The following is a 15,619-nucleotide window of genomic DNA, read 5'->3' as shown; positions in this document are numbered from 1 at the left end:
AAATAAAAAATAGAACACCTACTAATTAGTTTGAAAAGCCTATTTTTAATTTACAAACCCCCCATCTTATGTTTACTTATTTTTTATATTAAAAGCAACATAAAAAGGGTGTTGACCCTATAACAAAATAACCCTGAGGCACTTTAACCAAATCAACATGCCATTAATAGCACATTAACAACACAAAAGAGACTTGAAAATAGTCTTAATATAAAAATAAAAATAAAAAAACCTTAAGAGTATATAGCTAGCAAAATAGCATAGACCATACATAAGCATAACAAAAAAACACCAAAAAGAAGACAATGAGGAGTTAGCCAAAGAGTTGGCCCCAGTCTTCAGTGAGGAACTTGAACAGTTCCTAATGCTTCCCTTCCTTGTCACCATCTTTTATAAGCTCTTTATCTTGTAGCAAACAAAGTGTAGTGGTCAATCTATGCATGATTTTTTATCTAAATTTGGAAACATTCACCAACTTCTTTTCCAAGTCCAACACATTAACCCTCAACTTCATGAGCTCAACAACAATGGTATCACATTTGGTACAAGTGTGGGCATCTCTAGGCAAGTCTGCCAAGACAATCTTAGTGTTATCAAAGTCTTGTAAGTCGGTGCTCTTGGACTCATTACTTATAAAGTTTTTTAAGCTTCTCTCATCATCCCTAGCTTCATCATAGTCTTCCTTGGTATTTGAAATCCCCTTATTACCAATATTAACATTAACCATAATCTTGCCTTTAGTCATGGGACAACCTGCAAGTCTATTGGACCTTTTGGGGTTAGTACCATTGACATCATTAACTTCCTCCTCTTTGTTATCCTGAGCCATCTCCTCTTCAATTGAAATTTCCTCAATTCATAATTGGGTCTTCATCTTCTTGGTAGAAGGCATTTTTTGTTTCCTTGGTGTTTGCTCTTTTTACCCAATTTTTGAGAAAGGTTTGTGTTATAGGACACAAATACCTTTAGCCACTAAGATATGCCCAATGTGGGGAGTTTTAGGGGTGGATTTTCTGCCATGAGAGGTAGGAAAACCAAAGGTAGTAGGAGTGGCTAGCTGGGAAAGAGCTTTACCAACCAAATTGCTAGCAAAAGGGGAGGCATGATAAGAGCCCGAGTGTTTAATACACTTGTAGACGCCTAAAATTGTATTTTAATTAAATAAATAAATATTTAATTCATTCATTCATTAGTTTATTCCACTATTAATTAAATATATATTTTAAGTAATTTAATTAATTCTCTAAGCCTCTTCTTTCTAATTGAAATAAATATTTATTATTTATTTAGACCCCACATTTCCTAAATCAAATAAATATTATTTATTTAATTTATCTACCCATTTTTCTCTGTTAATTAAATAAATATTTTCATTTAATTAATTAATTCACTTATCTTCTTCTTTTAATCCTAGCCCTCCAACTTGTTCACATGGATCATAATCTAAATTCATAGGCATGTGACTGTAAGTGTTAATCATCTCTTCATTCACTTTGTGCTTTCTCCAAAGTCAACTCACCTCTAAATCTCATCCCTTTATCTTTACTTACCCTCAAATCCTATTGGGTCCCTTTTATCTATGAGAACATAGCCACTCATGATTTCACCTCTTAATTTAAACCCTCCATTTTTAGGATGATCTCTATTAAAAAGGCTTCATCCTCTCATTATTGATCATCTACAAGTAATTATGCCTACACTCTACCAAAATCTAGCTAGAGCATACATCATCACAAGCATAGCCTTGTATCATCACAACCACATCCATTCTTCCTTGAGCTCTTGTGCAAGTGCAACACGAATCTGAGAGCAAGACCATCAAATACAAGGTCATGGAGGATAGGAGAACAATGGAGACAAGCCTATCATGGGTGTAAAGGTATAATATTCTGTTATTTTATGGTTTATTTACATTACATGATATTTCTCAATTGAGTTGTGTTGAATGCATTCGTAGATTTAGATTAGTGGTTGGATCTCGTTAGGGTTTTTAAATAGGTTTGAATTTGACATAAATATTTTGCAACGCATGGTGGGACACTTGTCCTTCATACTTATCATTTTCTTGGAGTTGTTGATGAGCCAAAAGAATGGCTCTATATATTTTATGTTTATGTGTCATTACTGGGACATTAGGAGTCTTGATATGTCTTTTGAATTCATATTCTTTGCTAAGTGATAAGACTTTATATGTTTTGATGGTGTGATCATATGACATGAACTCATTTGATATATGTTCCTTTTTTATGTAATATAATAGGTAATTATGCTATGAGGAATATCCATGGTAATATTGCATGTATATTTTGAATGTTACTCTAATAGGGATAGATAGGCCTATATTTGTGCACGTTAACAATTTAATGTAGGAATAAGTTGTTGGTCGGTAAAAGAGACAGCAAGGATTTTCATTGAAAGAGTCAACTAGTGGTTGAAGATGATTAATTATGACTTATCTGAAGACTTAAATGATTTCCTTTGTTGTAGGAGTAAATGCAGGACAAAGGTTACGCTAGATTCTCTCTCTGTTGTTCCAACAGAATTTGACTGATTCTTAGTGCTTGTAACTTCACCTTCTTTTTCTCCTTGTTCAATAAAAGCATCCTCCTTGAACTTTGGGAGTAGTATGCTAGTTAGTTAGGAATTTCATACTTTAAATAATATCCCACCTACTCTTGTACGGTGGTTGGAGAAAAGAATAGTTTCAAAGTTTGTAATACAATTCTAGTTTAGTTGAGAGACAGACTTCCAGCAATATGATGTTATGTTATCAAGTACTTTTGGATTAATAAAGATAATACTTTAAGTTCCAAGCATTTGATTCAGTTGTTTGGATGCTTACTAAGGGGGCTCACTTAGTGAGTATTCCCTTGATTTCTTTTATCAGTTACTTTTCATTATGTACTTCACATTATCTTGATCACAGACTGTTCCTGCCAGCCACTGGAAACTGAGTAGAACGTCATTTGTTGATCATGGATAAAGTATTCTATTTCCTAGTTGTTTCTTATAAGATAGTTAGTTTTCCTTTCAAGAATTTCAGTTACTTGCTTTCAGCATTTTCCTTCAACAACATTTCATTTCCAGTAATAGGAAAGATGATTGTTTTAGTCTTTCTAGTGCATATACTTTACAGACCCATTTCAAGTATACGACCCATGTTAATAACTAAATGAACCTTCATGATGAAAGATAACTACTTAGTTGGATGTCCAATCCCTAAGGTATGACTTCAAGGTCTAGTTGTTGAACCATTGAGAAGATCAGACATTTTTGGCATCGTTGTTGGGGATGGTGTCAAACTAGAAACCTTTGCAATTATTGATACTTGTACTTTGTTTTTCAGTAGTTAAAAGTTTTGTTTCCATTTACCTTCATAAATAAATGACCTACAATTACTTCTGAATACTACTGCATGTCGAGGAGTTGAGACACTCTAGGGAGGTTTCTTCCTAACAACCCTTATCCTGACAATCATTTTGAGAAAGCTTATAATCTATTTAAAAAGAGACCAAGATATAAACCCTTTAGCTGAGTTATTTGTCAACTTTGAGGATCCAGCTGACCAAGAACCTGTTGAAAACCCATTTTCTTTGATACTTTATCAAGAAAGGATGGTTGATGTTGCACAAAACCAGCCTAACCCAGCTACCTTTGAATTCCCTATCATCGACCAGCATGATAATAACAACCTCAAGAATATCCTTGCTTCAGTTATCCATAAGTTTTATGGGCTTCTAACAGAGGACCCAAATACCTTTCTATTCAAATTTGACATTCTTTGTCAAAGCTATGATTACACCACTGATGCCCATAGACTTAAGTTGTTTCCTACTACTTTCAAAGAAGGAGCCCTAAGATGGTTTATGAGTCTAGGGAGAGATGTTGTTGATAGTTGGGAAGATATGCAAACCAAATTTATAGGGAAATACAAATAATATTATAGAAGTAGTAATAGGGGAGATGACATCTTCAGAATGCAACAAAAGGAAGATAAAAATTTGGAGGACTACATCTCGAGGTTCTTGTTCTGCCTAAAGAAAAATTCAGACCATACTCTTAACCAAGAGTCTCAAAAGTTTCTTTTCCTTAGAGGGTTCAATGATAGTTGTACTGACACCCTGGATTTGATAGGAGGAGGAGACATCACTCAAGTTTCTTCGGAAGATATTAAGAAGATATGCCAGAACTACTCTCGAGTAGCTATAAAGAAAGCTAGAGGTTATCAAACTTCCAAAGGGAAGTCTTTTTCCAATGGAGTTTCAAGGATGGAGATTACTCACTTACTGTTTGACTTCAAGCAAGATATTATCAGCAACATGGCCACCCAATTAGACACACTTTAGGCAAAGAAAAAGAACAAGGAGGCAGATGCAATGTTAGCTAAATATTGCCCTCACTGTAGGAAAAAAAAGAGGGACTGTAGGTGCAAGACAGTAGCAAATATTGAAATCAAGCATGCTCCATTGGAGTTCAAAGTTGTTGAAGGGGAGGAGGACCAAATCTTCTATGTTGCACAAAGGAGACCATGGGCTCCACAACAATGTATGACACCCAATCCATTATCCTTTAATGGTCCTTATTCAAATTCATATAATCCTAATAATCAGTGGCAAAATCCTTATCCATCAAATTATGGGAATTTTCCTCAGCCAAATTGGAATAACCCCCAAAATGTATGGACCAATTATCAAAATTCTCCCTCCTTGGTAGCAAAATCAAGGAGGTTGGCAACCACCTCAAGGAAACTGGCAACAAACACCTTAGTGGAGAGGAGGACAACAATGGTCAAATCAGTCCATCAGTTTCTTGCGACCTCCTCAGCAACCCCAACAACAAGCTCTAATGCCACTACCTAATCAAAATGCTACTACTCCACATAAACCTACTTAGTTTCCAGCTCAACCTATGCCCCAATCCTAACACTAAACAACCACAACAACAGTAGGTTTATGCTATTGATCCAAATCAATATCCTGCTTATGTTGTTAATATTAGTAACATCAACTTAAGGTCAGGAACAACTCTTCTTGCACCTTCACCTCCAGTAATAACTGAGATGTCTGTAGAAGATCCCTTTCAGCAAAGTAAGACAACTCCACTTGTTCCATCAAGGCTGGTGCGGGAGGAATCAGACATTATACCTCCATTTCCCCAACAATTGGAAGTAGATCCAACAAACTAAAAGAAGAACCCATGTTTGATATTGTGGACCAACTAAAGAACGTGTGTTAAGATTCCTTTATTTCAAGCAATAAAAGACATTCCAATCTATGGAAAAGAAATTAAAGAAGCTTGTTTGAAGAAGCTGGGAAGAAAGAGGAAAGAATGACAGATGGTCCATGTCGTAGGCCAGTTAGAAGATATTGTGCTAGGAAAACTTTATGTACCTAAGTATTTAGACCCAGATAGTCCTGTTGTGGGAATAATCATTAATGGAGTTCAAGTTCAAAATGCTCTTATTGACCTAGGGGCAGAAATAAATGTCATGACAAAGGATGTGATGCAAAAACTCAATATCACTAACCTAATATCTACACCTATTGTCTTGCAGCTTGCAGACGGTTCTATTGTTAAACCAGATGGTATAGTGGAAGACCTTATTGTAACACTGGATTCTTGGGAATATCTAGCTGACTTTGTTATCCTCTCACCTAAAGAAACTCTAGGGGGATACCCTATCATTTTGGGTAGACCTTAGTTAGCCATAGCAGATGCCTTCATAGGATGTAGGTCAAGAGATATGACCATCTCAGATGGGATGAAAACTAAAAATATTGCACTTTAGCCACTTGCACAACCTCAACTTGAGCAAGAGCAACCAGTTTTGCCAGTTATAGAGGAAGAGTCTGATGAAGTCAATACAATATAGCAGTTGATGATGATAAGAAGGGACCCCTTCCTGTAGCTTCAGGAAGAGGAGGATGTGCTCTCCAATATCTTGCAAAACCAATATGGAGACCCTGATCAAACTAATGATGGTAATGCAGAAAATGCATGTCCCTTACAACTGTTATTGCCAGCTTCTGTTACAGGATCTCCTGCAGCCACAATCCTACTACATATACTATTGCCGCATGAAATACAAGTGCCACACTTTCTTGCAGAATCTATAATAGAACTGATTAAGCAAGTTTAAGTGACTCCAGATAAATGGTTGAATGTTAATAGTAACCTCACTCAAGATCAAACCATGTCTCTAACAAAAGTACTAATGTCTCATAAGGAAGCATTTGCATGGGACTACACAGATATGAAAGGATTACATCCTAAGTTGTGCACACACATAATTTACACTAAAGAATATTGTAAACCAGTGAGGCAACCTTAGAGAAGAGTCAACCCTGCATTAAGGGAAATAGTTAAGCAAGAACTGCAAAAATTACTAAATCAAGGATTCATATATCCTATCTCTGATAGTGAATGGGTGTCAACCCTAGTCAATCTTCCTAAGAAAAATGAAAAGTGGAGGGTTTGTATAGATTATAGGGAGCTTAATGTTGCAACCAAGAAATGTCACTTTCCTCTACCTTTCATTGACCAAGTGTTGGACTCCTTATCAGGAAAGAAATATTTGTCATTCTTAGATGGTTTTAGTGGATACAACCAAATAAGAATAGCATCTGAGGACCAGGAGAAGAAAACATTCACATTCCCATGGGGGACTTATGCCTACTTTGTGCTTCCATTTGTCTTATGTAATGCCCTAGCTACTTTCCAAAGGGCATTCATCAGCATGTTCTCATATATTTGAAATGATTGTATGGAGATATACATGGATGACTTCACTACCTATGGTGTAACTTTTTAAGAAGCATTAAGTAACCTAGAAAATACTTTGCAAAGATGTGAAGACCATAACTTGTCTTCAAACAGTGAGAAGTGCTTCATGATGATGCAAGAAGGTGTTGTCCTTGGCCACTATCTTTCTCACAAAGGAATTCAAGTGGACCAAACAAAAATTGAAGTTATTTCTAACTTGCATGTACCTACAAAACAGAAGGATGTAAGGAGTTTTCTAGTCCATGCAAGCTATTACATGAGGTTCATCAAATATTTTAGTAAAATTGCAGCACCATTGTATACACTCCTCACTAAAGATGGAGAATTCTAGTTGATAGCCTTAAGCGGCAAAGCATTCTCTGAGCTGAATGAAGCATTAACTCATGCACCAGTGCTTCAAGGTCCTAATTGGGAACATCCATTCTATATACACACTAATATGTCTAATTATGCAATTGGAGCTATCTTAGGACAAAAAGAAATAGCAGTGGAGCATGCAATTTATTTTGTCAACAAAAACTTGCAGGGCGTTGAATTTAACTACACAGTAACAGAAAAGGAAATGTTAGCAGTCATCTATGACCTCAATAAGTTTAGAAATTATAAAATTGGGTATAAAGTCTTGGTTCATACTGACCATGCAACAGTTAGATATCTCATGAACAAACCTTTAATCTTAGGAAGGTTGGCTGGATGGATTATTTTGATGCAAGAGTTTGATATCATTATTATAGACAAACTAGGAAAGGCAAATGTAGTTGCAAATTTTATTTCAAGATTAACAACAAATCAAGATTCACCGATTATGGATGATTCATTTCTAGATGAGCATCTATTATGCATTGTTGTTCATACATCAAGGTATGTCGATATAGCCAACTATTTAGTTGCTCAAAAGGTACCCTCTCATTTTTCTCCAAAAGAAAGAAAACTACTTTTTGAGAAGAGTTTCAAATTCACATGGACAACAGGAGGCTTATTTTACACAGGTCCAGACCCAGTCATCAGAATATGTGTAAGAGAATATAAGACTTATGACATACTACGTGCATGCCATGATGAACCATGTGGTGGACATTTTGTAGCAAAAAGAACAACTATCAAAATACTTAACATAGGATATTATTGGCCAACACTTCATAAAGATGCAACCAGGTATACAAAGAAATGTGATAGGTGTCAGTGGATGGGAAGACCAACTAGATCAGATGAAATGCCCTTACATCCTCAAGTGGTGGTAACACCATTTGACAAGTGCGGCCTTGATTTTGTAGGACCAATTGATCCACCTTCTAACAATAAGTCTTACATTCTGGTGTGTACTGATTATGTCACTAAATGGGTAGAAGCTAAGGCAATGACACATGCAAGAGATAACAAGGTTGTCGAGTTTTTGTATGAAGAAATCTTCACAAGATATGGAGTTCCTAGAGAAATTGTCACAGACCAAGGAGCACAGTTCACATCTACACTTGTTACAACATTAGTAAATGAATACAATATCAGACATTGGAAATCTACACCATATCATCCTCAAGCTAATGGTCAAGAAGAGATAACCAATAGGGATATTGAAAGAATCTTGACCAAAACTATAGATCTCCATAGGAAAGATTGGGCAACTAGATTGTCAGAAGCAGTCTGGACATATAGGACATCTTGGAAGGCAACAACAGGGTTTGCCCCTTTTGAGATGCTATATGGGAATAAAGAAATGATTCCCATTTAATTTGAGCATAAAACTCTCAGAACAACAATTGTGTTGGGTATGAATATCACTACAGCACAACAAGCAAGGATCATGCAACTGAATGAGTTAGATGAAACCAGGACAACAACCCCACAAAACATAGAAATCTTGCAAAAGCAACAAATTTGATGGCATGATAAGTACAATAAGGATAATAATTTCAATCAAGAGATTGGGCTCTCCTATATGATTCATGGTACAAAGACAATCTAGGCAAACTTCACACAAGATGGTTGGGCCCATATGAGGTATCACAGGTATTTGTGAATGGAGTTGTTTAGCTCACAACAATTGATCCTGTAAGATTTAAATGCTAGTAAACGAGCATAGGTTGAAGTTGTATCACAAGCCCTCATCCAGAGTAGAGTTCTTGTATCAGTTTTCTTCAACCTATGATTTTCCTGCAGCTTCAACCTCCGATTTTCCTACAGCAAACAAAGGTGGGCTCTCAGCCCTTCCTTTTGACTAGTCAACCATGATAATTCATAATAAACACTTCCATGCTTTTGGAAGTCATTTCTCCATAATAAATTGTGTACACCACTCCATTTCACTTTCTTATCTTTTGTTTCATTCCATTTCACTCCACATGCAGCCCCTTTTCCAACACTTTCATTAAGTTAACTGCAAGTGAGCTAAAGAGGACTAAAACTTGCATGTTGTCGCATCACTCTAGGTACGTCACAAATTAATGTTTTATTTATTTCTTGTTAGATTCATTCATTAGATGCATCATTATTGCAATGTATATTCCACATAGCCTTCCTATAATTTCTCTTGTACCATGTGAGGACACCTGGCACACTTTTGATTAGGGGGAGCGCAGCGTGATTTGACTTTCCCACATCCCACGTCATCAATACCTTGTTTTTAAATATGTGATTAAAATTTCATTATGTCGCTTTTAATAAAAATTAAATCTGAGGTCAGTGAATAAGGTGATAGTGACATTTTATGTGAAACTTTGCATGAGTTATCTTTCTGGGTTGTCCTCCCACCTGTATGAGCCATAATGACATTGTCTTGTCACCTTTTTAGTTGCCATTTTCATCTAGAAAGGTAGAAAACACTATGTTTTGAGAAGTGAAAATAGGCTTTTCTTTGAAAGACAGAGATTGTGAGCCACGGGAGACTCTGGTAGGAAGTTAAAACATAGTATTGCAGAACTTGAGCTGAAAGAGCATAATGGGGGGTTCTTTGATAAGACACAAACCTATGGTCCATACCTCCATTTTTTCAAGACCAAGTATGTGGTCAAGAATTTGTTCAGAGTGGATGGTTGAATTATTTTCTAAAGCTGGATGATTTTAATAAAGATATAGCCACCGAGTTTGACATGACATTCTCTAATGGTGAAGAAAATGGTAAAGGTCTGAGGGTTCTGGTCATTGAAGAAAGGATTACAGAAGTGACAGGTTTTCTAGTTGAACGAGAGAAGTACCCAGAATCTAAGGATGTCAGGAGTGCCAGAGTAGAATTTACAAGACCTGGTGATCATGCATTGATTGTTGACAAGAAAAGGGCCAAAAGAATCTCTTTACCAAACAAATGGATGGCGACAGTTGTTCACATAATTAAGTATTTGACCTGTGAAGGGAGGCAGTCCTATTTTCACTCAATTCACTTTAAGTTTCCCAACCATCTCAGGCATGGAATTAGGATGAACATCCCAAATGTGTTGTATAACCTTATGGTGATCATGGTTGTTGAAACTCAAAAAGATAGGTCAAATTAGGTCTCTCACCATTATTTAATTAAATTGTTAGTTGAACGATCATTGAGGGATATTTCTCAGTTATCTTGGGAAAAATTTATCTCAATTCGAGAATTTAGGGCTGAAGATTGTAAGAGTCAGCAAAGGGCTTCTAAAAGAGAGACTAGGCTTTATAAAAAGAAAATAAAAATTGCTCTTAGAGCCTCAAGCTCTAAGGATGTTCCTGATGCAGAGTTTCTTGCAGCGAAGGTAGCCCCTAGCAATGTTGAGCCAACTCCTATAGCCACCGGTGCAAATGTTCCAACAAAAATTTCCAAAAAAACTAGGGCTTCTACTCGTAAGGAAAAAGATAAGGCAATTGAGTCAACTGAGGTTGAGATAGAAGAGGAAACACCAAGCCCTAAATAGGCAAAGAGGAAAAATTCAACTGAGACTATTAAGGAAATCCCTAGTACAAAAAGCTCTGAGAGATTAAAGAAGAGGTAGAGGTTTAAACAAACTTTAGAGAAAGAAAATGGTTCCTCAAGTGTTAAGGGTGTAAAAAGAAAACTTGAGGATTAATTAGAAGAAGAAACTTCAACCCTTGAAAAGAGAAACCAGGAAGTTGTAAAATCTCCTAAAAAAAGAACGGAGATTGTTGTAATAAAATCTCCTGCAGCAGCTTTTCGGTTCAAAGAAACTACAAAGAAATCTAAACCTATGAAAACCCATAGGAGTGCTCTAACTATGCCTCAAAGAAGAATCCATAGGCTTAGAGGAAAGCCCGACAAAAATTCAAACGTGAAATCTGGAGGACCTATCCAAATTGATTCTTCAAACTCGGCTTCTAAAACCCTCGAGTCTGGGGGAAAAGAGGAGGAAGTTCAATAGGAGGAGGAGAAGAGTGGAAGCTCTGAAAAAGAGCAAACTTCTCAGGAGATCAAAGCATTGAAGAGCAGCAAGAAGTTCAGGAAGAGCAATATTATGATGAAGTAAGGTTAGGTAGGTTAGATAATTTAGTGAAAGCAGTAGAGGGATTAATTGAACAGGAATAGGACGTAGTTCCTGCAATAACTTCTTCCAAGATAGAACAAGAGAAAGTTCCTGCAGCAGAAAAGAAAACTCTTGTCACTGAAGAGGAACCACAACAAAGAGGAATACAATAGACTTCTGGAATAGAATAAGAAGCAACCTCTGCAGGAGAGCAAGAAGATGAAATAGGACAAACAAGAAACTCCTACACAAGAACCAATGAATGCACAAGTGGTAGAGCAAGGACACTTAACTGAGGAACAGAGGAAAAGGAAAGGAAAAGAGAAACTTTGAGTAGTTAGGAATAGGCCTACTCCTTTTTATTGGATGTTGGTTACATTAGATCTATATCGGTACATGTTGGACAGGGAAGCAAAATGGGAAAATGAGAAGTGTCAACTACAAAAAGAAATCAAGAAGAGGGATGAGGAGATTGTCGCTCTTAAGGGGAAAATAGACACTGTGGTGACCATGGTGCCCAACATCCTTGAGTGTATATCACCACCTAAGGTCTATGCAATGTATTTAAAGGAACCTTTTCTCACTTTCAAAATGTCTAGGATTCTATCAGATTGGGATCACTCCTTGGAAACTACACAAGAATTTTATCAGGTTTATCAAGGCTCTCATGTTGTAATTAGAAACTCACTTTGTGAGTTCTATTTTCACAACTATGCAGTGCCTCATGATAGAGAATGGAACCCTCTATTATATATTGGTGACATACATCTGAGAGCACTAATGTCCTGGATTTAGAATTAACATACAAGAGGTGAAGAAGCTAAGACCTATCAAGAGGAAGAACTCGGAATTCCTTTGCCAATAAGAGCAAAGATTGATAATCCCAGGAAACTTTATTATGATTGGAAGAGAGTCTTGTATCATCTTGACTTTAAACCCAAAATATTGGACCTAAGGGAAGAAGCATACAAGGAGTTTGAAGAAATGAGGTCCTCTTAGGCTTAGTCAGCTCTAGGTCACATAGCAAGAAGGTGGAACAATCTTACAAAGGAATTAAAGAGGGCAGAACCACACTCTTTACAAAATTACTATGCAATCTTCAAGAGAACTTTATGGTACCTTTAGTTGGGTCGAACAAAAATGAATAATTGGCTTTTGTTACTCTTTCAACCACCTATGCTTCTATGGCCAATATCAAATTGTAACATATTTGCCAATTCATTTGATGAAATAGTAGAGAAATCTAGATGGGACAGACTTGAGAAGAATAAGGGATTTTATTGGATCCTTGCTCCAGGAGGGTTAGGAAAAACTCAAGTCATTGATTACACGATTTAGGCAAGAGGAAGGAATGCAGCATCTTCATCTTCTTCTGGAGGACCAACAAGACTTTAGGTTAAGGGAATGATGAGCCAAAAGAATGGCTCTATTTTATCTATGTTTATGTGTTATTACTAGGACATTAGAAGTCTAGATATGTCTTTTGAGTTCAAAACCTTTGCTAAGTGATAAGACTTTATTTGTTTTGATGGTGTGGTCATATGACATGAACTCGTTTGATATATGTTCCTTTTTTATGCAATATAATAAGTAATTATGCTATGAGGAATATCCATGGTAATGTTGCATGTAGATTTTGAATATTACTCTAATAGGGATAAATAGGCCTATATTTGTGCACGTTAACAATTTCATGCAAGACTAAAGAAGAATATTGAACCAATCCAAGATGCCCAGCAATAAAGTTCATGGAGTTGCTGGCCGGTAAAAGAGATAGCAAGGATTGTCATTGAAAGAGTCAACTAGCAGTTGAAGATGGTTCATTATGACTTATCTGAAGACTAAATTGATTTCCTTTGTTGTAGGAGTAAATTTAGGACAGAGGTTATGCTAGATTCTCTCTCTATTGTTCCTAATAGTTCTGATACTTAATGTTAAGTACAGATGCCAAGCTAATAAGATGAGAGGGGGGGTGAATCATACAAACTTAATCTTCCATAAAAACAACAGATTCAACCTCGGTAACATATACTTCAGTAATATAACCAAAACTGCTAAACATACAAACTCAAAAGCATATAAACATCATAACACTCATAACACCAGATTTAACGTGGAAACCCAAATAGGGAAAAACCACTATGGGATTTCAGACCCACTAAGAAATATACTCTTCTAGATTATACTTGGTTAAAAGAAAATCATGTTAAAGATTACAAACACATTGCTAGATGTGACCCGATTAAGGGATTTCCCTCAGATCTGTTAGGATCTTCACCTTGTTAGAAGTGACCTTGTTAAAGGATTTCAAACACTCAATCAGAATGTCACCTTGCTAGAGGGTTTTACAAATAAGACTGTTAAGTCCACTCGGTTAAGAGATTTTCTATCACTTCACAAAATAACAGTAAAAAAAATCTATCTGCAACTTCACATCTAAAATGCTAAAGCAGATTCTTATTTGCTTAATACAATATAGTCATAGGACTTATTTTGTCCATCTGTTGGGCTCTATACTATGTTATTCAAAACAGGTCTTCAAGCTTCTGTGCTCGGTAATCACTATATAGCATCCCTGTGCATACACTAGCCCGCATACATTGTTTATCAATAGTTCATTATTTATAAGCAATTTGCCAACCGCTTAATCTCCTTGATCACATTTCCCATGATCAATCATAGCCATTAGATCTTCAAACTTGACTAGGTTCAATGTATCCTTCGATCTGAAAATGATTTACCCCGCCTTGGAACTTGCATACATTTCTTGGAACTTGTGCTAGGGTATTGCGGTTCAATCTGAGCTGTAGATCTTCCTGTCGATTTTCCTTTGCCATAGATTCTTTAACAAACTTCATGCACGACATACCAATCATTTAATCATAACCAGCTCATCAGCTTCCTTCATTAAATAATGCTTTTATTCATTCAATGCATTTTGTTATTACTCAGTTGCAACTCGGTAAATACTAAACTTCACTCGGTAGACATTCTGCCTTCATTAACAAATAGCGATACCCTTAGGATTTACCGATTAGGTTCTTTGCTCGGTAACATAGTATAGTATTAACCTTACAATCAATAACATATGTATGATATCAAAACAATCTAAAACATCATGATCTCATCACTGTCTAACTCGGTAATAGTTGCCCATTGAATAACTTATTCCTCCCCTTATTCATCACATTCTTTCTGTGTCTTTTACTGACATCTTTATACTCATCAAATCATACTTCTTAAGATATGGCAACATCATACTAAATTAGAAAATCAATTTCTTGACATCAATGACAAAATAATAATATTAAGACAGTAAACATCATTTATCAGTTATATCCATAATCATCAACAACCTTCTTAATATCCTAATTGAAATGCCAGCAATTTCTCCTTGTCTGTTATAATGCCAACAATCTCCCCCTTTGGCATTGATGGCAAAACTAATTGATTTGACCTAATTGATTCTGATTGCTGTGAGATTCTGAAATGCTGAAATGCTCTCCCCCTATCATCAGTCTTCTCCCCCATACATTAGTCTTCTCCTTTTTCTTCAGTCTTCTCCCCCTTTGACAACAATGCCAAAAAGTAAAGAATGAAAACATAATTTCTTCCTGTATGAAGTGATTTCCTATTGTTATGTGTCAACTTAGTCTCGGCTAGGGCATTTTGTCTTCAATTCCTGTTCCATGTTATTGTTTCCTACACACCTTTAGAAAACATCCTAAAGTGTGTAAATCAGCATCAATCCACACATAATATTCTGTAGATTCATCGAATTGATGCTCTCACCGAACTTGGTCAGTGAATGGAAGATAGGGGTAGGACCCCTAACTTACTTCTGAGATACTCAAAAGTGTCCCTTGGCAGTGGCTTGGTGAAGATATCTCTTATTTGTTCCTTTGTGCTAACATAATCCAACACCACTTTCTTCTCTTGAGCTTCTTCTCTAAGATAATGATATTTGATAGAGATGTGCTTTGTCTTAGAGTGCATAACAGGATTCTTTGAAATGTTAATGGCACTAGTATTGTCACAGAATATAGTTACTGGCTCAGTAACTTTCTCATTTATACCTTCCAACAGTTGTTTGATCCATGCTATGTTGGTACAATTCAATGTTGCAGCAACATATTCAGCTTCTGTTGTTGACTGTGAAACACATCCTTGTTTCTTGCTAAGCCAACTCACGAGTCTTTCTCCTAAAAAGAAAGCTCCTCCACTTGTGCTTTTCCTATCATCAATGTTGCCTGCCCAATCAACATCAATATAAACTTTTAAATCAAAGTCATTTCCTTTCTGATATACTAAGCCATAATCTTCAGTGCCTTTCAAGTATCTGAAAATTCTCTTGATTGCTATCATATGTGTTTCCTTGGGATCTGCAGAAAATCTTGCAA

The sequence above is a fragment of the Cryptomeria japonica genome, chromosome 4 (assembly GCF_030272615.1).
Source record: "Cryptomeria japonica chromosome 4, Sugi_1.0, whole genome shotgun sequence".
Classification (NCBI taxonomy): Eukaryota; Viridiplantae; Streptophyta; class Pinopsida; order Cupressales; family Cupressaceae; genus Cryptomeria; species Cryptomeria japonica.
This window is presented reverse-complemented; position numbering follows the sequence as displayed.